Below are 25107 nucleotides of genomic sequence, written 5' to 3'. Positions count from 1 at the left end.
TGGAATGGCAAAAAGACTGGTCTCCTAAAGAAGGTGGCACGGCTGGCAGGCCGGGAATATCACAGAGGCAGGAGGCTAGGCATACATCAGTCACAAATTATGTCACTCAGACCTGCCCAAGATAGAGAAGAGAGAAAGATTGGCAAATTGCTCATTGAGAAAATTCCAGGTAGCAACCTGGGGAAAGAAACAGGCATTTCTCATGGTGAATTCAGTTGAGTTCCTGGCGACAAGTAACTAAAAAAATGACTGAAAAATTTAATTAAAGGGTAATTTCCTGGGGGCTCATAGAGTTCGTGAAAGTCCAGAAGATCATGCTTGGGAATGGGCAAGAAGTAAAGGCCGTCTGGATAGTCAAGAATCAAAAAGCAGAAACATAGCAACAATACCAAACTGCTGACACATCCACCGCCACCACCTCTCTGACAGACCAGCTCCACCGCTCGCCTGTGTTTGCACCACCTGCTCACGACACAAAGCCCTGAGAGAGAGTGGCTGACTGGCCAAACATGCGTCTCCATTCCTATGGGGTTAAATTGCTCCCTTTTCCTGAGGAAAGGTAATCACCCCAGCATTCTCCAAGACCCACTCGTCTTTTGCTCTGAACAACCTTATAAATTCAATGAATATGGAAAGTAACTACTCTCCTCACCTAAAACCTGGACTCACAAAGGACTAAGGACTTAGGAGAAGGCTAGAATAGGAAAAAAACTCCTCCTGTTGGCAAATGATGCTGATAAGAAAGTTTGAATTTTGAGTGGAATAATTTTTTCTACTCTCACAATCAGGTGTGGGATTTGTATTACGCTATCTTATGGTCTGTAGAACTATCAAGCGAAGACATTAACCTAAATTTGGTGTCCAGATAATAATATATCTGAGAAAATAAAAGCCTTTGGGTACAACATAGCCTGAAAGCAGGCCTTACAGACATCTTGGATGAGGGGGTTGATGTGTTAATTAGGATGACTGTGAGGTTCCCTTATGCTGTTCGAAGGAATTGGAATGGGAAGGCAATTCTGATATCTGAAGAAGGCAATATCTGATAAGGAGCTGAGAACCTCTATCTGTTCTCTTATCCTGGCCCCACAAATATTGGTGACAGAGCTGAATCTATGGATTACTTTACAAACCAGTTTTTGCTAAACACAGCCAGTCTTTGGAGTTTATATTGGATCTGTTCAATTGGCCTAACTTGCCATTTCGTGAAAATTTTCCATTGACTGTGAGCTTTTTGATGGCAGGGACCATATGTGGTTAATATGTAGTGAGATAATATTTTAAAATATTAATCAGAGTGTTTCCTCCGTCCACATATTTTGTGCACAATCTTTCCCTTATTTAGTCAGAGGCTAGGATTAGGATGGTTGTTATAGGAATGCAAAGAGAAAGAAATACCGGTTTCATTTTTGACTTGCAAAATAGACTCTTGAAACCCATAACAATGACATTGAGAGACAGAAATTAATTATAGAGGCTCAAGAGCTGAGGTTCTGGCATAAACAATAAATGGGAAAGGGAATAAATGAAGAATCAGTTTTCCAACACAGAGTTGATAGAGCAACTCTGAGATGGTGGGAAGACCTTTGGAACTTAGATCTGAGATAGTTGGTGGAGGCCCTAAGATGGAGAGGAAGATGAAAAGGATCCCAGAGCAAAAGATACCAGTACCCATGTTTGCAAACTATATAGGGTTATCTGCTCCCAGCATGGCGTTCAAGCCAATGAGTAGCGGCAGCTGAGTGAGCTGTCTGGGAATAAAGGTACCTTAGGGGTGCCTCATACCCCATGGGGAGCAGGGAAAGGAGCTAAGAGTTTCTAAATCCTGCAGAGGTATTGCAGAAGTGTTGTAAGTGGGGTGATGGCCCAAAAGCAGTAGGGTCAGGTCCATGAGAGAATAGAGTGAATTCAACAAGCAACTGAGGGCCCAGCGAAAACGTGGATATCAGTGATGAGTGATGGTGTAGTGTGAGTATCAGTGAGTAGCCCATCCCAGTGGGGGCCCATTGTGGAGACTTTACTCCACTTACCCCCACTGTTGGGGTGATACACAGCCCTCCACAGATCATAGATACCTCAGAGGATAAGAGAAGGAAAGGGGCGGGGGAGGATCCTGAATTTATAGAATTTAGCTCTAGAAATCACCAGATTTACCAAGATTGTTTTCTGGTGCTGTGCAGAACTGCGTTCTTAAGAGCTGAGTCAGTGATATAGAAATAAAGAAAATAAAAAATTTGCACCTCTGAATCTGAGTCCTTGAAATGCACATTCAATAATCCCAGTTCTTTGCACTGAGCCTGGTATAATCTTAATGTTCAGAAAACATTTGTTGACTGGGGAAATGAATGAATGAAAATGTGGCTCTTCTGATGATCAGGGAGAGCATATTTGGAAGCCACGCTGCCAGCCTGCTACCTAAGGGGTCCTGCCTGTCATCATTTGGCAGGACTTGCAGACTCTGCCCTGGAATGGTTTACATATAATGGGAATGCGGAATGGAAGGGGTGCTTTGAAATCTGTGGGGGATTTATATTGATGCTTCTCCAAATCCAACTAGGAATTTATTTCATTTATGAGAAATTCCTCTTTATATATAGAAAAGGAGCCTGAGTACCAAGGGCTCAGGAAGGAAAGTGGAAGGTAATTCATGTTTATTACTCCCTCTTGTGCTTGGTAGGGGACCAAAGCCTCAAGATCAACTTTTAAGTTAGTATTATTACGCCCATTTTATAGTGGTTAAATGGTAGCTGTGGTTAATACACTTGGTACTCAATAGACCTTTAAATGTTGGTTGAAGGAATTAATGAATGAAAGTTGAGTCACATGTTCAGGGCTACACAGATGGTAAGTGGTGGAGCCTAGAAACAATCCTGAAACCTATATATTTCCACTACGCTATGATGTGCATTCTAGGACTGTAATTAGTTCCTCGGTGATCATTTATTAAAACATTCTTTCTCTCTGTCTTGAATCTCTTGGTCGTCATTATTTTGACTCTCCAAAGTACTTGGGTGTAAGCATCCTTCCTCAAAGCAGGAGAAAAAAGGAAGATGCGTGAAGCCTCAGACTTCAAGGTGGACAAGATGGAAGTTGAGGGACCACACCTCCTGCAGCCTCTGTATTTTCACTAAGTAGGTGGCCAGAGTATTTACTAAGGATGAGACGTGGCAAATGGGTTGGGATGGAGACATTCCAGGGCTTAGAGTGGAGAATATTTGGATGGGGTTCTATGGGAAATGTTGAAAAAATTAGAGTTGAATAAAAGATTTGCTGAGCATCAGAGGGGATCCCTAAATAATTTGTGAGGCCGGTTACTCAGCTCACAAGTCTCTGAGGGCAGAGTTATTATTCCCAAGTTGTGGATGAGAAAACCGAGAATTTCCCAAGGTTCTACAGTATGTGGCATTTTAGTTCTGTGTCAACTCTTGTAATTATCCATACATTTTTATGGAGTTGGCTCTCAATATTAATTTCTCAATTGATTATTTGATAGAGTGCTCACTTCTTGAGAGAGGGGACTAAGTTTCTTAATCTTTGTGTTTTCCAAGGTCTTTATCACAACCTGCAGCCTGAGCAGGCTCTCAAAGACTGGGATCAGAGCCAGTGGCGGAGCTCCAGGAGACATCAAAATATAGAAGCAGGGACTGAATCAACTGATAAGCTTGTCTAGAGGAGCAGCCCTGGAGGGAGAAGGACAGAGGCTGGGTGGGAGCCTAATTCACACTCTCCTGGAGTATCCTCCATGAAGGTGAGGCCTCGTGAAGTCCAGATTGCTCCTGGCTCACCAGGATTCTCCTTCTGACCCAGAATCAGTGTGTGGGAGGGGCTCGTCCTCTTCCTGCTTCTCCCTGAGGCCACCTGCATGGTCAAGGATTGACTACGGAGTTTTCTTGCTCTTGCTATTTAGGACTCAGCACCCACTTCCAGCCAGGACACAAGGTTATTGAAAATAATAACTCATAATAGCATAGCGTTCTAGTGAAGGGGAAATCCAGGGCCTTCACAATCACAGGAACCACTGGAGCCTGCCATTGGGTACGGGGACCAGGGTGTACCTGTGTGTGCGTGTGATGCATATGTAACTTCCTGGGAGTATGTGCACACCCATGCAAATGTGTGCATTTGAGTGTGTATGCGTGTGAATGAGAGTGCATGTGGGCCTAAGTCATGTACAGCAGATTTACTCTCCTGGAAGTCTACCTGCTAGTTCAGAAGAAGGTAGAATTTTCCAGGCTTTTCAGTCATAAAACAACCTGAGCCCAAACATTGATTTGAATCTCCTAGAAGTAGTTGTGAAAATGCCTGCAATGCAATGCTGCACCGCCATAAAACTTGACATTTCAGAAGGTAAAAAAAAATTCTTAAAGAGTCTTAACTTTCAAAAAATCTCATGAGATCTTTAAGAGCTAAATAAAATAGTGACTATGAATAATATTTATTAATGTTAAATATGTATTGTATCAGTTGAGATTGGGATCGGTTGCATTAATACACACAGGCACACAAATGCATTGTTTATTTTTCTCTCAGGTGAGAGACACACAGTGATTGGCAGTAAACAGCATTGATGGAATAGCTCCGTGAAGTGGTGAGGGCCCCAGATTTCATTGAGCTCACACTCCACCATCCCTGGGGTCTACTTCTTGTTCTCATGGTCCAAAATGGCTGCCAGAGCTTCAGTCATCTTATCCATATTCTAGGCAGGAGTTGGAGGAAGGAAGGAAAAGGGCATACCTCCCCTTTTTAAAGAGACTCTCTGAGAACACTTGGGCTTACATCTGACTGTTAAAAGTTGATATGGCAGCACTAGTCGCAAGAGAGGCTGGGAAAGGTAATGTGTTTACTTGGGCACATGACTGTCCTGTAAACACTGGAGTTCTGTTCCTAAGATAAAAGGGAAGAAGGGAGATTCAGTGACAAGTGGCTGTCCCTGTCACATTCTGTAGTGCTCTTATCTCTCAACTGTATTATCCTGCTATGTCATCTTCCCTCCTGACTGTGGGTAAGGCAGGTGGAATCATCCCATTGAGTTGTGAGCTCTTTCAGGGAGGAACCCTGTTATCAGTCTTTTCCATCCTGTCCCTTCAGCTCCCTTCTTTTGCTTGGTATCTGGTGTATTATTAGCACAAAATCCCCATTTTACAGGTGAGAAACTGAACCAAAGAGAGATGAGGTGACTTACAATGCCACTTCAATTATGAATGACAACGTTTCTTGTTACACTAAGAAAAAGAGAAATCATTTTTCTCTATGTATTTCCCCTTTGGCAAGGACAACATGAAGTCAGTAAGCATGAGGTGGGTCTTTCAACAGCATTTAAGAAAGCTCTTTGTTCATTCCCACCCAGGTTCTAGCAGTGCCTCACCCTCTGGCTCTCACCAACATCCTGCTGTGGCTAAGTTCTATCTTTTCTCTTTGTTTGGATGAACTTTTACCAGACCAGGCATGATGCTGAGTGCTTTATATATATCATTTACTTTAATTTTACAACTCTTTGAGATAGGTGTCTGTCCTGAGCACCTCCTGTTCACCCTGCTGGTGAAGGAGGGATTCCCTCACTCTGAATAGTATGAGATGGCTGAACACACAACCCCTGGCACTGGATAGATGAGACTGACAGCAGTTTGCTGGTCACGTAGACTCACAGCCCTGGGGACGAGGATACCACATGCCATGCAGGGCCACCCGGGGCTGCACTCTGGAGCAGAGTGAACTAGCAGGGGCTGCAGGATGCAGGCTTTGTAGTGACAAGAGGGTGAAGTGACTCTTGGTTCTTGCAGGAGGATGTGACTGGCTAGTTTGAGTAGTTTTGTGGACTAGCAGGGAGGTGAAACCCATGAGGTTGAAGACCAAGTAGGGTGCAGCTGGTCCAGCTGTTAGAGGAACTAGCCGGGAGGGGAGAATTCCCATTGGGTGGGGGGCATATCTGGCCAGAGCAGGGGAACTCACGGCTAAGCCTCTGGGACCCTGCGAGGCTCAAAGATGTCAAGGCAGCGCATGGAATCTCATAATAATTGGGGGATGTGGTACAGCCTAATTATCCCCATTTCACATGGGAGGAACTGAGACCCAGGGGGGCCAAGGTGACACAGCCAGTATGATGCTGAGTTTGACACCAAAAGGCTTTTTCTTTCCTCGATATTGTTCTGTATCTCATCACCATCTTATTTGGACCCCACTCCCACCCTGTGGGAGAGCATCTTGCCAATGAGGAGACTGAGGGTCAGAGAGAGAGGTGAAATGCTCCAAGCCACACAGTGGATAGAGAGAGGGACAGAGCTAAGTTAAAACTCAGGGTGTTGATTCCGGGGCTTTCACCTGCTGGCACAGCTGTGTGGGATGCGGGACCTGATAAGAGGAGAGTGGTCACAGCCTGCTGGCTCCAACATCTCTGCTTAGCACTGGGTAGGACATGACCTTGGTGATGCAGATGGGAACATCAGGAGGGTTTCTGTAGCTCTGAGAATTTCTTAAAGACATGACAAGAGACTGGACTAACTTCTTTAGGCAACTTTTTTTGTTTGTTTGCTCTGTGGAGAAATAAGGAATATTAATATAATATTCCTTATAATAATATATCCAGATTTATTATAATAATATCAAATTAAGTATATGCATATCCAGGGGTATTACTGAAAATATTGAACAACTGTTGGAAAGACTGTCAGTTCTAGCTGGGCCAACTAACCCTTTAGTTGGTGGATGGTGGAAAGTCCTGGGGGATCCTGGAGAAGGGTCTGGGGCAATGGGAAGGATACTCAGAGATCTTGGGGGCAAGGCTATTTACCAACCAGCATAGAAGTATTTCAATATTTCTATATCGGCCCTGGCCTTACCCTATGTCCAGCAATCCTGCTGCTGGGTATATATACCCCCCTGAAATTCTTCCCGGGTGCATAAGGTGACACGTGCGAGGATGTCCATCCCAGTGCTGTTTGTAGTGGTGGGGAATTTGGGGCATTCTGGGCACCCATCTTTGGGGAGTGGAAGATGTACACAGTAATGAAGAGGAGCAGACCAGATGAGCACAGAGCAACAGGGATGGAGCTAAAAACCATCTCACTGTGTGGAGTGAAACATGAGAAGATTGAGATAAAAGACAAATGACTATTTGTATAAATTAAAATGTATGCATTCAAAACAACCCTACACGTTTCACAAGTACAGATGGAAATGGAAGGCTGTCAATAAACACGTTAGAAAGGCTTCCTATGGAGGGTGGGATGGCAATGCAAGTGTGGAATGGGGAATAAAAGCATAAATAAATAATAAAAATAGGAGAAAGGACTTGTGTGTGCTAACGATGATAATACGCCACAACTGAGAAGTATGAGTAATTTAACCCTGTGCAACCAAGGGAAAAAAAAAGAAAAAGGAAAGAAAGAAGAAGTCAGTGCAGCTGACCAATGCTCATAGGTATTTGCAGCTGCATTTAAAGAGGAAGAGTGGGGTGCATTTGAGAGTGACCTGTCATCGAGATCAGAGCACTTGCTTTCCACCTTTCTCCTCCAGAAAGCTCTTTTGGTTCCCTCTCATAACCATATCTTGATATGGTAGAATTTCCTCATTATTGTAGCAAGAAGTTGTGATTTTTTTCAAAAGAAACTTTAATAGAAAATTTCTTTTGTTCCAAAGACTGAACGGGCCACTTTCACTGACATCCCATGGGAAAGAACTCAGTGGTAAGCTCTCGCCTAGTGGCATGGGAGGCTGCAATATGTACAGTTTATCCTGGGCAGCAGTGAACCTACTAGGATGACCAACTGTCCTGGTTTGTCTTGGACTGAGGAGGTTCCTGGGACACTGGACTTTCAGTTTTAAAACTGAGACAATTCCAGGCAGACTGGGAGGAACTGGTCACCCTACTACCCAGGTAACCATTGGGGATACTATTACTAGGGAAGCAGAAGAGAAAAGATCATGGGGTTGTGCCTAGCAGTCTCTGCCACTTTTCACTCTTCTAGTTGGCAGTGAAGGCTAGACCCTAAGTTCTATCACACAAATGAAGGATTATTAAAATAGGTGCAGAATTCCCCCTGGAGGAAAAACTATAGGTTGACACATCTGGTCTTTGGTGCCTCTAGGTTTGCTTTCCTGCACCCTCCCTGAAGTCTGAAGGCCTTAGTTCATCCACCCATCCACCCACCCATCCATCCATCCATCCACCCTTCCTTTTATTCTTAAAGGCACTGAGCATCTATAATGGGCCAGGCTCTGAAGATACTGAGATTAATAACACCACATAGGGCCAGCCCTCAAGGAGTTCACAGTTTAATGCAGGAGACTCAATCCAATCAGGCAACAATAGTACAGGAGTATAACTGTATATGAGCAAAACTGGAGGTTTGTACAAAGTGTAATGTGGTCCAGTAGAAGGAACAACTAAATACGATTTGGGTTAGAGGAAGCTTCAGAGAATGGGTGATGATATTGGAGGTTAAATTGGCATTTGCCTGATAGAGAAGGGGATTATAGTAGCAGGGTCCAAGCAAGGCCAAGGCTCAGAGAGCACCCATGAGCACAGTGGAAAGATGGCTCTCACGTGTCAGGCTGGAATGTAAGAGTGGAGAGTGTGTGTGTTGAGGTTGGGGGAGGATGTATGGGAATGAGTCAGGCAGAGAGAAAGGTGTGAAGAGTTTGAAACATGGCTGAAAAGGTAAGTTTTGGCCGGATTATGAGCAATCTGGAAGTCCACCCCTTGGAACATTTTTATGACCTGACTTCTCATGCAGAAGCTTTACTATGCTAAAGTGTATTGTGAGTATCAACAAGTGGAATGTAATACACACTTGCCCAAAGGCTTTTGACCATGGCACAGGTGTTCTATGGAACTCACCTTGGGAAATGCTCAAGGGTCCTTGGAGGACACCTCCAAGTACCTGAGGAGAGCATTCCTTTGTGCCTGGAGATTAAGGCTGTATTCTGTCACAGGGTTTTCTTTCTTTAATAATTTATAAACTATGTCCTTTTATCTGTAGAATTGTAAAGGTTTTATAGCTGGCAAGGACCTTGGAGATCATCTAATCCAAACCTAAATAGAGAGCCAGAGAGAGATATCACTGAGCTGATCAGGGGCAGAGGCAGACTAGAATTCAAGTCTTTGGACTTGAAGACCATAAATATTTAAGATACTTTCAATGTAAAAATAATATAACAGGGCATTTAAAGTTAGCATACAAATAATTTTGTGAAAGAAGAATGATCAATGTAGCAATAATCTGGAATAAAAGTATGCTAGCTAATTAACTAGATTCAGTCTTGAGCTGCCTGGCATCCAAGCAAAGAGATTGATGTGATGGTTTATATGTTTTCTTTTTACCTGATGGAAGGTAACATAAAAATAAAGAATGTCAGTTCCTATCAGGAGCAGATGGAGCAGAGCAGCCTTATGACAGAGCCTTCAGTAATTCACTTTACAATTGTGCAGAGCCTATAAAAGGTCCTGGAAATTCAGTCTTTATGGAGCTCATTGTCTGGTTGAAGATAAACAATTAAAATCCAATATGGTAGGTGCTATGAAAGAGGGAAGCAGAGGGTGCTGAGGGAGCATGGAGAGGAGAGACATAATCCAGGATAGGAGGCGGGCTTTCTTTCTTTCTTTTTTTTTTTTTTTTTTGGTGAGGAAGATCGGCCCTGAGCGAACATCCCTTGCCAATCTTCCTCTTTTTGCTGAGGAAGATTAGCCCTGGGCTAACATCTGTGCCTCTATTTTGTATATGGGATGCCACCACAGCATGGCTTGATGAGTGGTGCCTAGGTCCACGCCCAGGATTCAAACCTGCAAACCCTGAGCTGCTGAAGCGCATGAACTTAACCAATATGCCACTGGGCTGGCCCTGGAGGTGGGCTTTCCAGAGGGTAGTGATTATTAATTGAGGGAAAAGGAGTTAGTTGAGCAAAAAAAGGGCTTGATGGTTGGGAAGGGTATTCCAAGCTGAGGGAGCACCGCTGTGAACGCAGGGAGACATGAAAAAGCCTGGTGGGTTTGGAAATTTGCGAGTATTTCATGTGCTCAGATGGACTGGGGTGACATTCAGCCTGCTGGCTCAACAGTAGTGAGTAAGAGGCACCAACTGAATAAATGTTAACCATTTGTTACTAATACCCCCTCACTCTCCACTTTCCTCCCAGGGATGAGAGCATCTTCATTTTCACAGGTACACCTGTCCCAATTTAAAAAGCAAATTAGTACTTAACTTACCTCCAGGGGTGACGCCCAGCTGCTTCTCTGTCATTTGGACTTTAGTGAGAATGAAAAGTCAAGGACAGGTTTGGGAGGGCAGAGGGAAGGGAGTACACGGATGTATGGGTAAGTTGGTCAGAGAGGGAGACTTCAAAAGGGGGAAGTGGCCAGAGCAAGGAGGCTATGGAGGCCTGCGAGACAGACTGCACGCACCCCGCATGTGCTTGAGGTGTCTCCACGGACTCTGGGAGTCCTCTCTGAGGCCGTGGAGGAGTGAGTACCATTGTCAGCTGATGGTTAACCCCTTACAGGTTAGTGCACGGCTTGTCTAGATGCTTTCCCAGGGGCGTGGTTAATGAAGAAGGGATGGGATGTCATAGCATGTGGTACAAAGATGTTTTGATGGCATAGGAAGTGGGCGTGTGGGACCAAAGAGGCAGTTAGACAGGTCAGAGCATGCGCTGTGGTGATGGAGACTGAGGTCAGTGGAAGGGGCTATAGACACAGGGAGTGAGAACGTGGCATGTGCATGCGTGTGTGTGTGTGTGTGTGTGTATAAGTGTGCATTCACCGCTTTGCCTGGCTCAACCTGGGTAGACTTTCAGGGGTGAACTTTCAGGGAACAGGCATGCTTTTTATGGTGCACACAATGCTTTCCTGTTTATCATTTCATTTGCTTCACATGATCCCTCTTGAGGGAGGAACTTTTCTTACAGATGAAGAAACCAGGGCTGAAAGGCTAAGCGACTCGCTCACACATCTCCCCACGGGGTACAGCAGAATGAGAACCCCAGTCTGTCTGTCTCTCAAATCTGCACCCCTTCTACATCCACCCCCCCATATGCCCACAGTGGAGGCCCATCCTTTCTGTCTTCAGTTTTCACAGATGCCAAGTGGGGGCCCTTTCTGGTCCCCACTGTGTGTGCCTTCCCTCCAAGTGCACATGTGTCATCCAGACCCAGTGAGAAGGACCTCACTCCCTGACTCTTCTGCACTGCAGATGCCTCCTGCAGTGCTTAGAGATTCTGAACATATTTCACTCCTGAGTAAACAGTGCTGGACTTTTTGGATAAACTCAGTGATTTAAAAATGATTAAATAACCAACTGCTGGGAGAGATGTGGGAGCATTCTTCTCAGGTGCTGATAAAATGTAAACATATTTTTAGACTAATCTTAGATCTTATGCTAAAGATGATGAATTGTGTATGAAAATTACCTTCTTCAGCCGCTTGCAAACAGCAGTGTAGACAAATGCTTTGGATCCTCTGCTACAAGAGAGAGGGTAGGCTTAGGGAGCCCAAGAACCATGGGATGAGGGATAGAGGGCCCCCAACACCTGTTCCCCAGCCACCTGCATCCCCACCTTGCCTTCCATGAGCCAGATGAATTTGCTGGAGTCTGAGGGAAGACCGTCTTGTGCTTTCCCTTCTCCTCTGCCATTCCTGCTTGCCACTACCCTCTCCTCTCGCCAAACCTCCCTGTAAGGCGCAGGTTTCACCTCCTATTAGAAGCCTACCAGACAGTGTAAATATGGCTCCTTTTCTCTGACTCCCACTGTGGGTTTTGATCAAACAAAAACGATGAGAAAACCATTGGGTACTTCGATGAGGTCAGAGAAAGTATCTTTCACCTTTTCCATACCTCTCTTTGGCGAATGTCCTCCCCTGTGCCTGGCTCAGGGCCTGGAACTGAACTACATATGGTCTTTCGAGGTGCTTCTCTGAGGCGAGTGGTCAGCGGGTGCTGGGTTGGGGGCAGCTGGCGGATCGCGGGATGTGGGTCGGGAACCCAGGGAACACTGAGTGCCTACAGCTTGGAGCAGCTGGCTCTGAAGAATTATTGCAAGTCTGCACAACTTAAAAATCTGCAGTTTGGGGGCGGGAGGGGGAGCGCGGGGGTGGGTCCCCGAGCGTCCCATTTCTCCTCGGGGCGGTTCACTGAGCGTTCTCGCTCACTGCAGAGGGGCCAGAGATGCCTTCTGGACCACACGCCGCCCTCGCTGAGGTCGTGAATTGTCCCTCAACCTCACCCTAAGGCATCTGCCTCGGACGGCCTCTTCCATCCTTTGGCAAGGGACCCGACTCGTCCTCGCTCCGTTCAGTTCATATGTCCGCCACCTCTTCTGAATTGGTAAGTCGAGGAATGGAGCGTGTAAAGCAATCTCCTTCTGCACTGTGCATGAGTCTTCAGGCAGCTGGGCTGGTGGTAAACAGGCAGGACTGGAGGCTGTTTCCTCCTTCGCACTTTGTTTTAAAAGAAGTTGGGGCCTCGAGACTTCCTAAGAAAATCCCGGCAAATCTGCAGAGTGTCGCTGGGGCCGGGACTTTCGAGAGGCAGTTGCCCGGGCCGCGGGGTCGTGATGCTCCCAGCCCGGGAAGGCGCGCAGGTGGGAGGCGCGGGCCGCGCTCCTGCTCCCACCCGGACAGGGCGCGCCGCTCCACGGGTGACTCTGCACTTGAGTCTGGGCCGGGGCGCGTGCCCCGCAGGGCCGCCCCTCTGTCCATCCATCCTTCTGCCTGTCGCGCGGCCTGACCCCCGCAGGCAGCAACCGCCGGAGGCTGTGCGCCGCGCCCTCGGCTGGGGGAGCACCGGCTGCGGGCCCGAAGCGAGGCAGCGGGCGGAACTGGGACCAATGGGGCGGCGGCCGAGCGTCTGGCCCCGCCCCGCCCCGCCCCGCCCGCGGCTCCCGGGCGCCGCGCGCCTGCTAGGCGGGACCGACCGACGGACCGACGCGGGCCACCCGGCTCTCCTCGCCGCCGCCGCGGCGGGCGCCGGGCCGCGCGGCCAGGCCTGATGACTGCAGCGCGGGCGGGCGGCGTCGCAGAGCGGAGCCAGCCTGAAACACCCGGACTCCTGCAGGTACCTGCTTGTGTCCCCACCTCCGAGCGCGCTCCGGAGACTTCTCTGTGCCACCCCACAACTTTCCCCACCTTTTGCTGCCCCAGTCCCTCCCGTGGCCCAGGTCACGGGTGCACGACACCGCAAGTCTACGCCCGCAGGGGACTTGGCATCTTGCTGGGTGCCTGTCTCGCGGCGCTCCCCATCCTCCGGTCCTTAGAGCCGGGAGTCATCTCTGGAGCCTTAAGGATCCGCCTGTTGCTCGAGCTGCGGGCAGTCGAGACGGTGTCTGGCTCCCTCGGAAAGCCGCTCTTGGGGGTGGGGTGGTTGGGGTGGGTTAGAGGACCGGCTGGAGGCGGGAGAATCGATGAGCCTGGGAAAGGCGGCACTTCGCAGAGGGGCATCCCTGGGGCGTTTCCTTAGCTGGGAAGCCGTTCCTTCCCTTCCTCGAGAGGAGGCGCTTTCCTGACGAATGTAAGTGCTCTCCAGGCCGCCTGCTCCGCCTTCTTCCCTGTCATTCCTCCCCTCCCCTTTGCCCTGCAGCGGTGCAAGGAGCCCCGCGACAGTTGCAGGGAAGAGCGCACCCAGGGCCCTTGTCCTGGTGCAGCGCTGCGCCCAGGGACTGCCGGCGCGCTCGGGGTGGGAGCAGCTTGGGGTTTGCAGGGCCCATGTCGAGTCGCCTGCAGACTCCCCACGTTTGGATCAGTGGTGGTGGTAGGAGTGGGTGTCCCTGGGTCGGGAACTTCCCTTTCCCGCGCCCCTCTGGGTGGCTGCCCGACTTCTTGAGGTGAATGGGCTGGCGAGCGAGCCAGACCTGCCGGCAGGGGCCGCGGCGAGCCGGGCTGGGCGCCTTTCGCATTGCAGGGCTCCTTCTGAACACCACCCACCCCCCCAACCCCCGCATCGCCCCCAGCTCTGTCTCTCCTCGTCTCTTTTGGGAAAGGAGCACCTTTTGCGCCCTTGGTGTCTCCTCCAGCTCGGCTGGGGAGACTGAGCCGGAGTCTAACTCAGGCAGCTTTCGGCAGGAGGGGAGACAGCAAACAACTACCTCCACCCGCCAGAATAACCCTTGGGCGCCGGTTTGATGCCAGAGTGAGGGGCGGGGGGTGTTCCTTGTCCTCATAGAGGGTAGGCTTTTGGTTCTCCCGACTCTTGGTTTTTGCATTTCATCTTACCCTCTGAAGAGTGGGGCAGGTGAGGAAAACCAGATCAGAAACCTTCCCCCTCCCTTTTCATGTATTTGCTTAAGTGATTTGCATAACCATTCGCTTAGAACTGTATAAGTTACCCCTAGCTGCCCCCCCCTTTTGGACTACTTGCAAATACCTGCCAAAGCCAACAGGAAGCAAACATTTTCCCGAGCACCTGCCCCCCTGCTAAAGGCGGATGCTCCGGTGCTTCTCCTCCCCACACATCTCAGGCTGAAGGAGGGCGGCATGGATTCCGTGCTGGAACTTGGTGTGACGTGTGGGTCTCACTCCTTACCTGGGTTGTCAGCTCCTTGAGGACGTTGATTCGTGCAGTCTGTGTTTACACCCAGCGCAGCGTGGGTGGGCCAGGTCTTGTGCGCTGCTCACTAAAACCCGGTGCAAGATGACGCTTCTGCTCCCAGTCTAGTCCAGTTCTTTTTTTCTCACCAGATTCCTTCCTTCTCCTGTTCTAACATTAAATTTATTTCAGAACTAGACATTGTCAATATTGGGGTAGGGAGGAGAAGGTGATGCTGAAGTGCTTGAGAACTCTGAATCCAAAGCATGTTGTGAATATTCTAAGGAGATTTGTGGATCTGTTTTAATTCAGTCCTGTGTCTGAGCCATTATTACCTGGAAAATCAGCCTGGATAAAGCCATTAATGGATGCAGCAAAGCTAAGCTTTTGCTGGTCAAGTGTATGAGAACAAATCGGGAGGTTGGAAGCAGTCTTTGTTCTGTTCAGAAATGTTAAAATTTAAAAAATCCAATGCTCTGATACTTGGGTTTGCCAGCAAAGCACCAGCTAAGTTTTTTCCTTCTTCTTTATTATTTTTTTTTTTTTTTTAATAAAGAAGGGGAAGAATGGGGACTCCACCCACCCGCTCTGTCTTCAGTGGATTTTGCCCTTCACTGTAATCCTTCACAGACTCTGCATCCCTCTGTTCTGCCAGAGATCTTAGTCTGCCCTGTGTCTGGCATTTGGGGTTGGAATGTGTGTCAGCTTTGAGAGAGCAGGCACCACAGGGTTTTCCTCCTCCTCTTTTTATTTCTTAATAGATAACATTTGTTGGCTGCATACTGTATGCCAGCTACTCTGCTAGGCACTTTTCCAGGCATTATGTCATTTAATCCTCAGAACAATCCTATTAGGAAATGAGGCTTTCCTTCTTCATCGAAGTGTTTCTGTGGGAGCCAGCAGTAGCTGGAGTCCCTCTAGGTGCATTCTGATCGGGTGGGAGATCAACAGCATAGGGCTGGGACTGAGGTCTCACTGGCAGGAGAGGATAGCTATCTAGGGTAGGTTGAGGCAGAAGGGAAGGTTGGTGTGTTTTTTGTCCCTGCTTATCAGGTGTCAGGAAGTACCTCCAGAGTATTTTCACTGTGTGAATTACCTACAAGGAGAGGTCATAGAGAACACACTAAGGCTGGGGACCTGGGTTCTAGCCCTGTTGTCTGTGTATGGCTCCTTGACTTGACATAAGTCTCTTTGCTTCTCTGAGTCTCAGTCTGTTTAGCTACAAGGATCCAGATGTTTAATATTTGTCATTACCCCATACTAGGCTCTGCGTTAAAAGCTCTTAATGTATTAACTCATTTCATCCTGACGACAGCCTTAGGAGAGGAACTCTATTATGACCCTATTTTAGATGAGAATAGAGACAAGCTGAGTAACTTGTGCAAAGTCACACAAGTAGGACAGTGTGAAGCCAGGAATCTATCGCTGGCTGTTTGGCTGCAGAGGCATTGTGAGCGTCTCTCCTCCTTGTTTATCCCTACAGCCTCAACACTGAGACTTGTGCTTAGTACAATTCAGACTGGCTTCATTGAACGGTGACAGGTAGAGGTTGCTTGCTGTTACCAAGTGACTTTTTGTCCCCCCCATCTCATCCTTAAAAGGAAACTTGAAAACTGCGCTACAAAAATGTTATTTTTGCTTTTGCCAAAATAGTCTTCTTTTCAATGGAATTCTACCCAGCTGGTTGGGAAAAAGCAAGACAGACCATAAAGATAATGGGCTAGGTAAACATTATGGCTATTTCCAGAAAATATCAATCAGAAACCCAGAAAAATCACAGCATACTGCACTCTGAGTCAAATTCATCAAAAAAGCCAACCAGTAACCAATCCACAAAAATTTATTGTGTGAGTGCTGTGTGTCCAGTATTGCAGGCAGCAAGGGCAGGCAGAATCAAAGACATGTCCTCCAAGCTTGAACTTAAAGTGGACCTGGAGACTCACACATGTGTGGGCATGTGTGTATGGTGGTGGGTGGTAATTTGCCTTGGGTGGTGAACATGAGGTAGTCTACACAGAAATTGAAATATAATGATGTATACCTGAAATTTATATAATATTATAAACCAATGTTACCTCAATAAAAACAGCAAATAGCTATAAAATATAAATAGGACAACATTTTGTTATTTGCATTTCAATATTAAATTTCATTATTATGTAACCTATGTTTTATCATAGTGGTGACTGACAAAGGAAAAAAGATGAAAAAGCACAAGACAGGACAATGCAAGATGCTACATATGAGTCCTGATAAAAATCGCCATGTCTCTGTCACATTTGTGTAGCCTAGTGTAGTTTGCAGAAACTTTCACAGGGTTATCTCATTTCAGTTCTCACAGTAACTGAGTGTGATAAGCAATAGGAAGGATGGAGGGTAGGAAGCCCACATTGCAGATGAAGAAAATAAGGCAAAGTGAGACTTGGACTTGGCTATAGCCAAGGGGGTCTTCTGACTCCAAGTCCATCATCCTTCTGCCTCACAACAAGGGCAGTGGATGTGGAGGGTCCTTAGAGGTGGCAGAGTTTGAATTTTATCCTGAATCTGGCTTTTGGTTACTGCTCTTGGCTTGCCAGGGTGCTTAGTAGGGGCTGGAGAGGAGGAGGAAGTACTTTCTGCTGTTGTTTTATTTTTGCATTCAGGGACCTGGTATGTGAAGCATCATTGGGAGAAATCTCAATGATGATGAACACAATAACAACGTGTAGAATGTGCAATCAAATATAGAAGCTGACTTAGAAGAATTTCCATCCCTGTTTTCCTTTATCATTTCTCTAGAGCACATTTTGCAGCTTGGAAACACATGCACACCTACCCCTTGTAAAAGCAAACTCCTTTTTCTAAGCTATGAAGAGTTAGTAGATTAGGTTGTACTATTTTTCTTTGTGGGCATGGAGTCTCGCTCTCTGGAATCCTGCAGAGCCTTGCACCATAGTTTTCTCAGAGTAGATACCCCCAAAATTGTATTTAATTGCACAAGTATTGAATGACAAAGGCTCAAGATCTGCTTTTAGCCAATAATGTTACAGATAAGCAGTTAATGTTGACAGCAGCTGGCTTCAGTGTGCTTGCTGAAGTCCCTAGTGAATGAGGCATCCCGCTGATCACCCTGAGCAGATCAACTGAGTTCACCTAAGCACCCACCAGACGCTTACCAATGTTGACTTAATAATTATGTAGTCATATACATCCTCTTTACAAATACAAACATGTACAAGCATTCATTCAACAAGTAGTCAAGTACTTACCCAGTGTTATGTACTATGCTAGGGGCTGGGCACCCAGGGTAAAGGAAACGGTTGTGGGGGTGGGAGGTGGGTGAGGAGACACACCTTAAACAAATAAATGCAAATATTTAAGTAGTGGCAAGTGCTCTAGAGCACTTCACGGGAAACAATAGCAAGGGTGGGGAGGGCACTAGTTTAGATGGGGGAGCTGGGGAGACCTTTCTGAGGAAGAGATTTTTCATTCTGAGGTGTGGGTAGTTTATGAAGTGAAAAGTGGGAGAAAGGGAATTCTTGGATGTGGAAGGGGTGTGAGGATTCTAAGGCAGGAATGAGCATTGAGTGTCAGAGGAACTCCAGGAGAAGAGGTGTCTGGGAGGGGGTTAGAGAGGAGGGCCAGATCATGCTGTGCCCTTTGGGCCAAGTTCAGGATCTTCGAGTTTATCTCGAGGGCTGTGGGAAGAAATTCATGGATTTGTAGCAGAGGACTGTCAGGAGCCAGTTTATATTTCTACAAGATCACTTGTGAAGGCTATGAAGACTAGATTAGAGAAAAGAAGATTAGAGAGGTTCAAGTGTGGCAGATGGGAGCCTAGTCAAGAGGTGTGTGGGAGAGGTGGGACCTGAAGCCAGATTGGACTGAGTGAAAAATGAATGGGAGGTGAAGAAGTGAAGACTATACATGTATAGGTCAGTTATGAAAGGGAATAGATACAGGGTGGGTGTGGGGGTTCGCATATATGCGTGTCTACGGGGAAGGCAACCTTGGCCGAGGTTAGCAAGCTGAGTCCAGCTCCTCAATAAATCAACACATGCACTTCTCTGTAGGTAGACTTTTATGGTACTAGTACTTCTAGAACATTAGAAATGTGAATCCTATCTCTGGCTTTGTCTTCAATTGCTAAGTTTGAGCATATCACTTGTCCTTCCCTGTTTTTTTCCCCACAAACTGGTGATTTTATGATTAAAAAAATAGATAACCTTTTTATGAATATTCTTTTTCAATAGCATCATTTATATGTGTTAATTTGAATCATTTTTCTAAATTGAGTCAGGAGAACTATGAGTGGGTATGTGGGAACATTTGTGGTGAGCTTCTAAGCATTTGGTGATCACAATAAGCTGCTTTCAGATTGGTTTAAATGGAGAGACATCAGTGATGCACCTGGTGGTGAGGAGATGCCAAGCCTCTCCAAGATACATATGGGGGCGAGGCCCAATGGAGAGCTCAGAGCGTGGCTATAAGCCAATTTTCTGCGTCTCAGTGGAATCCTTCTTTACCTGGTCTTCCTCATCATGTGAGGCTCTTCCTCTGTACCCATGGGTATCTTATGAAAAGATACAAAAAAGGTACATCTGGTCTGTCATCTGGCAACCCATGTTTAGGAGAAAATGCTGGCCTAAGAATCAGTAGTGAACACCCCAGATACCCTTAAGGGGCCATGAAGAAGTGATTGAGTACCCAATGATCAGTTCACAGTTGTAGGGAATGAGAGTGTAAATAGGACCATAGAGTTGAAAGTTCCTCCAAAGATCAGTTAATATGTTTGATGCCTCTTGAAGACTTCTTTCAGGAACGCTGACTTATATCCTGACAAGTAATTAGTGTTTGAGATAAAAGAATGCTGGCAGACTGAAATTGCAGGCTTGAACATGCATACATGTTTTTACTTTCATTCTTCTATGGACTGGTTTGGCTTGCCTAAGCCGTGGTTGACATGCCCAGGTGAACCTGAAAGTATTTCCTGTGATTTACTTAAGGTAGAGCATTCAATTGGCCAAAGAGATGGGAGAACTCCATGGTTAAAGACTGTGGTTTGTAGATTTGGATTGAGAGGAGATGCCTGGGTTCTGGAAAGAGTATTTCAGCATTTTTGTCTTTGAGGTCAATAAATTATACCTTCTGGGCAGTGTTTTTCTTGTGGGTTTTTAAGATCCCAGTTTTCTAAGTGTGGTCCCCTCATGAGGTCACTGAGATAAGACCTCTGCCCGCCCACTTCCCTTTGGTGATGAGACATTGCCTGGCCAAGACTTAGCTCCCAGGCTGTTTCAGGGTTGAGCCTTCTTGGTGAAGCTTGTCTCCTCTGGGCTAAAAGTGTAAATGAAAAGTGTCATTATGTGGCAGTGTCCTATCTATCTGTCTGTCTGTCTGTCTATCTATCTATCTATCTATCTACCTACCTATCTATCTTTGCCAAAGTGTAAAAAGGTATTGATATCCCCATACCTTCTCAGCATCTCCTTAAATCACAAATTCTGCAGTGTAGGCTCTCTGGATGTGCAAAATTAGGAATCTCATGAAAGTTCATATGTTGCCTGAGAACTTCACCTTTTAAGCATTCCCCAGACTTCTTGATCTAATTAGAAATCAAATGTCAGCATGAGGCATCTTTTTGGTGATGAGCACTGAGTTTTCTTCTCCCAGCTCCTCCAGACTTAGAATGTGGAAGCCGCATCACACTTTGTCTTCTTAACTAGTGTCTTTTATATGAGGCTTTGAAGTGAAGGGTACAGGATGCACAGTTATGTAATGTGGCCCTAAACTCGAATGGGTTTGCTTTTAGTTGCTTTTTTACCCATCACTGCTATCGCCCACGTCAACAGTTAACACACAACCACAACAAGCCCTGTTTCACAACCCTTCATCTGTAAGTTAGTGTCAGCAACTCAGAAATAATTCCAATTTAAGCATTATTAGACATTGGGGTTAGGTTTCAGAATCCCCCACAAATGCATTGCATTAGATGGTTTTGAGTCATGGAACTCCAGGGCTGTGTGGTGTAGAAGGAGGAGATGGAGTTCTCTCTCCTAGGAATAGGGCCCTGCTCCACACACCCGTACACACAGACACACACTCTTGAGACCTAGTGCTCATTAGTGTGGCTGCTTAGTGATTGGACAGAAGCAGACAAACCACAAAAAAGACCATACTGGGTAGAGAGTTTCAGTTTTACAAGATGAAAAGTGTTCTTGAAATAGATGGTGGTGATGGCTGCACAACATTATGAATGCATTTAATACCACCCACTGTACACTTAAAAATGATTAAGATGGTAAATTTTATGTCATGTGTATTTTACCATAATAAAAAAAATGGGAAAAAAGGAAATTGAGATTCCAACGCTATGGAATAGTACTCTCAAGTGTTTTGGTCTCAGAACCTCTATATGCTTAAAAATTATTATGAACCTTCAAAAAGCTTTTGTTAATGTGGATTATATCTGTCAATATTTATATTAGAAATTAAAATAGATATATTTTAAAGTATTTACTTGTTAATTCATTTAAAATAACAATAATAATCTCCTTACATGTTAACATAAATGGCATATTTTTATGAAAGATATCTTTTTTAAAACAAAAAAATTATGAGTGGCATTGTTTTACATTTTTACAAATTTATTTATTGTCTGGTTTACTAGAAGACAGTGGGATTCTTAGATTTGCTTCTCCATTTAATATGTTATGTTCTCACACAACATATACCCTCTGGACAACTCCACTGGACACTTGTAAGAGGATAAGAGTGAAGCAGGAAAATAACATCTGAGTTTATTGTGAAAATAATTTTGACCACATAGGCCCTTTAAAGGGTCTTAGGAACCCCAGGGGTTCCATGAGCGCACTTTGAGAACTACTACTATAGAATAAATTTGCTGCCAAGTTAAATTTTTCTTATGTTATATGTTTTAGCTTCTTTTCCCCTAATGTTATCTGAATTTGAACTTTAGCAATTCAATATATTGCTTACCTATGATTTCAAATAAAAGAACAAGGTGACTCCTTAAAAAAAAGTACCACCTTATTTTTTTATGAGTTTATGTAACAAACAACAACAATCCCCCCAAACCCTGTTTGAACCATTCTATTGTGAGCTTCTTCAGAAGCTAGCCAATTAGTCAAGTGCAGATTTTTTTTTTTTTTTTCCCTGAGGACGATTTGCCCTGAGCTAACATCTGTTGCCAATCTTTCTCTTTTTGCTTGAGGAAGATTTGCCGTGAGCTAAATCTGTGCCAATTTTCCTCTATTTTGTATGTGGGTCACCACCACAGCATGGTGCTGAGACGTAGTGTAGGTCCACGCCGGGGAACCGAACCTGGGCTGCCAAAGCGGAGTGCGCCGAACTTATCCACTAGGCCAAGGGGCCAGCCCCAAGAGTGGAATTATTTTGAACTTTTCTTGCTAAACTAACTTGAGGAGAAAACTCTTAGACATGGAGACTTCAAGTGTGAAAACAGGTAAAGAAAACCACGTTTTACTCCAGAGTACACAAAGCTTGTTGTTTTTTACGAGTGCACTCCTACTCACTGTGCAGTGAGGACTTTCTGCGTCTCAGGAGGAGAACCTGCACCTGTCCAGAGACCATGCCTACAGCTGTCTGTCTCCCGGGGCTCAGTCCTGAGCTGTCAGATGTCACCGCTGTGCTCGCTGGAGGGCGTGGGTGTTCCTCAGAGGATCTACTTTTCTTCCTGCCTGCTCTATCCCACTTTGTTTTTCTTTGTATGGAGAACTTGGAAACTTAGAGAGAGCACTTAGGAAGCGGATTGGAGAAAGGAGCAGAGGGAGAATTAATTTTAATAAGTCAAACTGAAAACTCTTTTGACTTGCGTTGCCGTGGGATCTCATTATTTCATAATTTTTTTCATCTTGATGAAATGTGGCATTAGTCATAGCAGATAGTTCTGAGCAAAGCATTAAAAAAAAATCCTCCCAGGATGGCTTCCAGGAGCTGGATGTGGATGTTTCTGAAGCATAAAAACCTTTTTTTCTACCTTCCAAATAATGGATAAGAGGCTATATAAACCATCACATTTATTTTACTCTATCTTTTAAAAATTTAAGTGAAACTTTTTTTTCATCCCATGAAATAAATAGTCACCGTGGCAACTTACTACAGCAATAGACACTTGGCACTATGAGAGTTTTGTTGTTAAAAATGCTGAGGATTTATGATTTGGCAAAAGCACTCTGTTACTTTCTAGCAGCAATAAATGCCTTTCAACAATCCTTTAGAAATTCCATGACATGTCAGGTGCTCAGACTGGGTACAGAGAAACAATCGCTTGGTCAGGCATTCTCATCCCACCGTCCTGGAGCCCCTGGGAAAGGTTGTGTGGTGTGAAGGGACCTCCCAAGCAGCCTTCTTCACTCTATTTGAGGAGGAAAATCCTTGTCTTCTACCCTTAAGCAGAAAAATCATTTAGTCACACATCCACCAGATGTCTCCCCCTTGTCTGCTGTGTATCAGACACTGATATCACTGTGTATCAGGAATATTGCTAAGAAATAGGGTTCTGCAGACACAAGAGACAGGTGCCTATTTAGCATTAGATGTGTGTGTGTGTGTACATGCGCATGTGTGGTACATCAAAGGAAAGTGTCCTGGAAGAGGTGACATTTGGGCTGATTTCTTGAAGACAAAACTGGAATTAACTGAAAAAGAAGGGAACAGAGGGAACAGCTTCAGTGAGGTTTGGAAACAAAAGTGTACCATAAGGTTGAGGATGGTAAATAACTTGATGGGGCTAAGGCAGAGGGGTTTGAAGTAGGTTGGTGGACGCTGAGGCCAGAGAGACAGGCGTGGATATTCTTGCTTGACATCCGAGGGGTAGTTTGGACTCTCTCCTGAAGATGCTGGGGAACCACGAAGGTTTATGTAGGGTATATACACGTTCTGACTAGTAGTTTAGAAAAATCCCTCTGGCCGCCTGTGGAGAGGAAAGGGATGCTAGTGAGAAGTGGAGGCAAGATAATGTCCCTGACGTGTCTACTAATGTGATTTGGGGGCACTGGATAAGGGCCTCTGTCACCCAGGTAGTTAATTTGGCTGTTCCTTGGTGCCTGAAATTCCTTAACCTTCTACATTCTCTGTATAAGTTTATATATATATTTTAAGGTCAAGAATGGAGAACTTTCTGGGAAGATTGAATGGAATTTTTGGCCACACATCTGTTTCCTCTTCTTGAAGCCCCCTAATTTCCTATAGGTAATTATCTCTCCCTGTTGAATGTTGTCTTGGTGGAATGCTACATGATAAGGATGTCCCCAGAGCTTCCTTCTGCGTCAGTCCAGCCCTTGGGTGGGCAGGTGGTGTAGGCCCAGCCTATCAGACACTCTGTCAATGGAGTGACTCAAGGATGGAAGGGGACACTGAGTGTGTTCCTTCCTGTGGCAGCACCCTGACCAAACCTCTTCTTCTATGAGTTGTTTCTGCTTCCACGTCCTTCTGAAGTGCCCTGGCTCCTGCCTGTTCCCAGGTGTGGCTCTTTAAACTTCTGTTTGACCCTAAGAGCTTCACATAGCCTTCTGACGTAAACTGGACTTGTTTAGTGAGCCAACACCAGTTGCTCTTGCTTGTATCCAAAGAACCCTAATAGATGGGTGAAGTACTCGAAGGCCTTACTTCACACTAGAGCATAAAGACTAATCTCATGGTCTTATGCTGGTTTTGAAAGGGGAACAGGGAGCGAACACAAGGGTGATGTTTGCTGAAAGAGAGTGAGGGATGTTCTGAAAAGGACACAGGAGGCTAAGGCCCTGCAGACAAGCTTTGCTGGCTTCCCAGTGTTGCTGCAGGTGGTCCTGCTGCAGGTGTGTCTACCTGGAGGGGTCAAAATAGCATCAAATAGATGGGGCAATTTCTGTGTGCCTGGAATTCTACTTCTTACTCAGTGCCACTCAGGGCTCTGGCCACGCTTAATGATAAAAGTAACAATAATAAATGTCTATTCAGCACTTATATTATGTGCTGGGCACTGTTATAAATGTGATATACATATTAACTGATTTAATTCTCATAACAATATTTATCTTTTTATTAAATTATTATATTACTTGTTCTATCTATCAATCAACAGATGAGGAAACATCAAGGAGAGATTTGAATAATTTACCCAAGTCATAGAACTAGAAAGTGGCAGAACTGGGATTCAAATCAAGTACAGAGTCTGTGCTCCTACCTATGACTTTGAATCTTTGCTCCACCACTTACTGTCTGGGAAAGTTGTTTAACCTCTCTGGCCTCAGTTTCTTCATCTGCAGAATAGGGATAATAATAGCATCTACCTGAAGGTAGATAAAATAAGATGCCTGGTCCAGAGTAAGTACTATCTAAGGGTTTGCTCAAAAAATTATTTTGTAATAGACACTATAAAGATGACTGGGTGTACATTCTTTATAGAGGTGAGTGCAGAAAAAATTGTGACTATTCTACTGGTCACCTGTGCTCTATACAATGACCCTTGTAGATACTTTGTAGCTCTTCATAGAAAGAGCATGAGATGATAAAAAGTCATTTGTATTCTTCCCACAGTCATTTAGGGAGAGAAGAAAAAAGTAAATTTTGTTTTAAGGACATGAGCCTGGTGTGTAAG

The 25107-nt window shown here is 45.5% G+C and overlaps 1 protein-coding gene across 2 annotated transcripts in view; it reads left to right on the top strand.

The window, feature by feature from the left end:
• The first annotated feature begins 12957 nt into the window (after window positions 1–12957).
• KCNS3 (potassium voltage-gated channel modifier subfamily S member 3) overlaps window positions 12958–25107 on the top strand; it is a 38903-nt gene continuing 26753 nt past the window's right edge. For both annotated transcript variants that reach the window (XM_014782298.2, XM_087436428.1), the window contains exon 1: window positions 12958–13043. The gene's annotated coding sequence lies outside the window, so the exon portion shown is untranslated. The remainder of the gene's footprint in view (window positions 13044–25107) is intronic.

Source organism: Ceratotherium simum, chromosome 11, assembly GCF_057802395.1.
Source record: "Ceratotherium simum simum isolate JZ-2026a chromosome 11, ASM5780239v1, whole genome shotgun sequence".
In the NCBI taxonomy this organism is placed as follows: domain Eukaryota; kingdom Metazoa; phylum Chordata; class Mammalia; order Perissodactyla; family Rhinocerotidae; genus Ceratotherium; species Ceratotherium simum.
The sequence above is the reverse complement of the archived record's forward strand: the minus strand, read 5'-3'. Positions and strand labels throughout refer to the sequence as shown.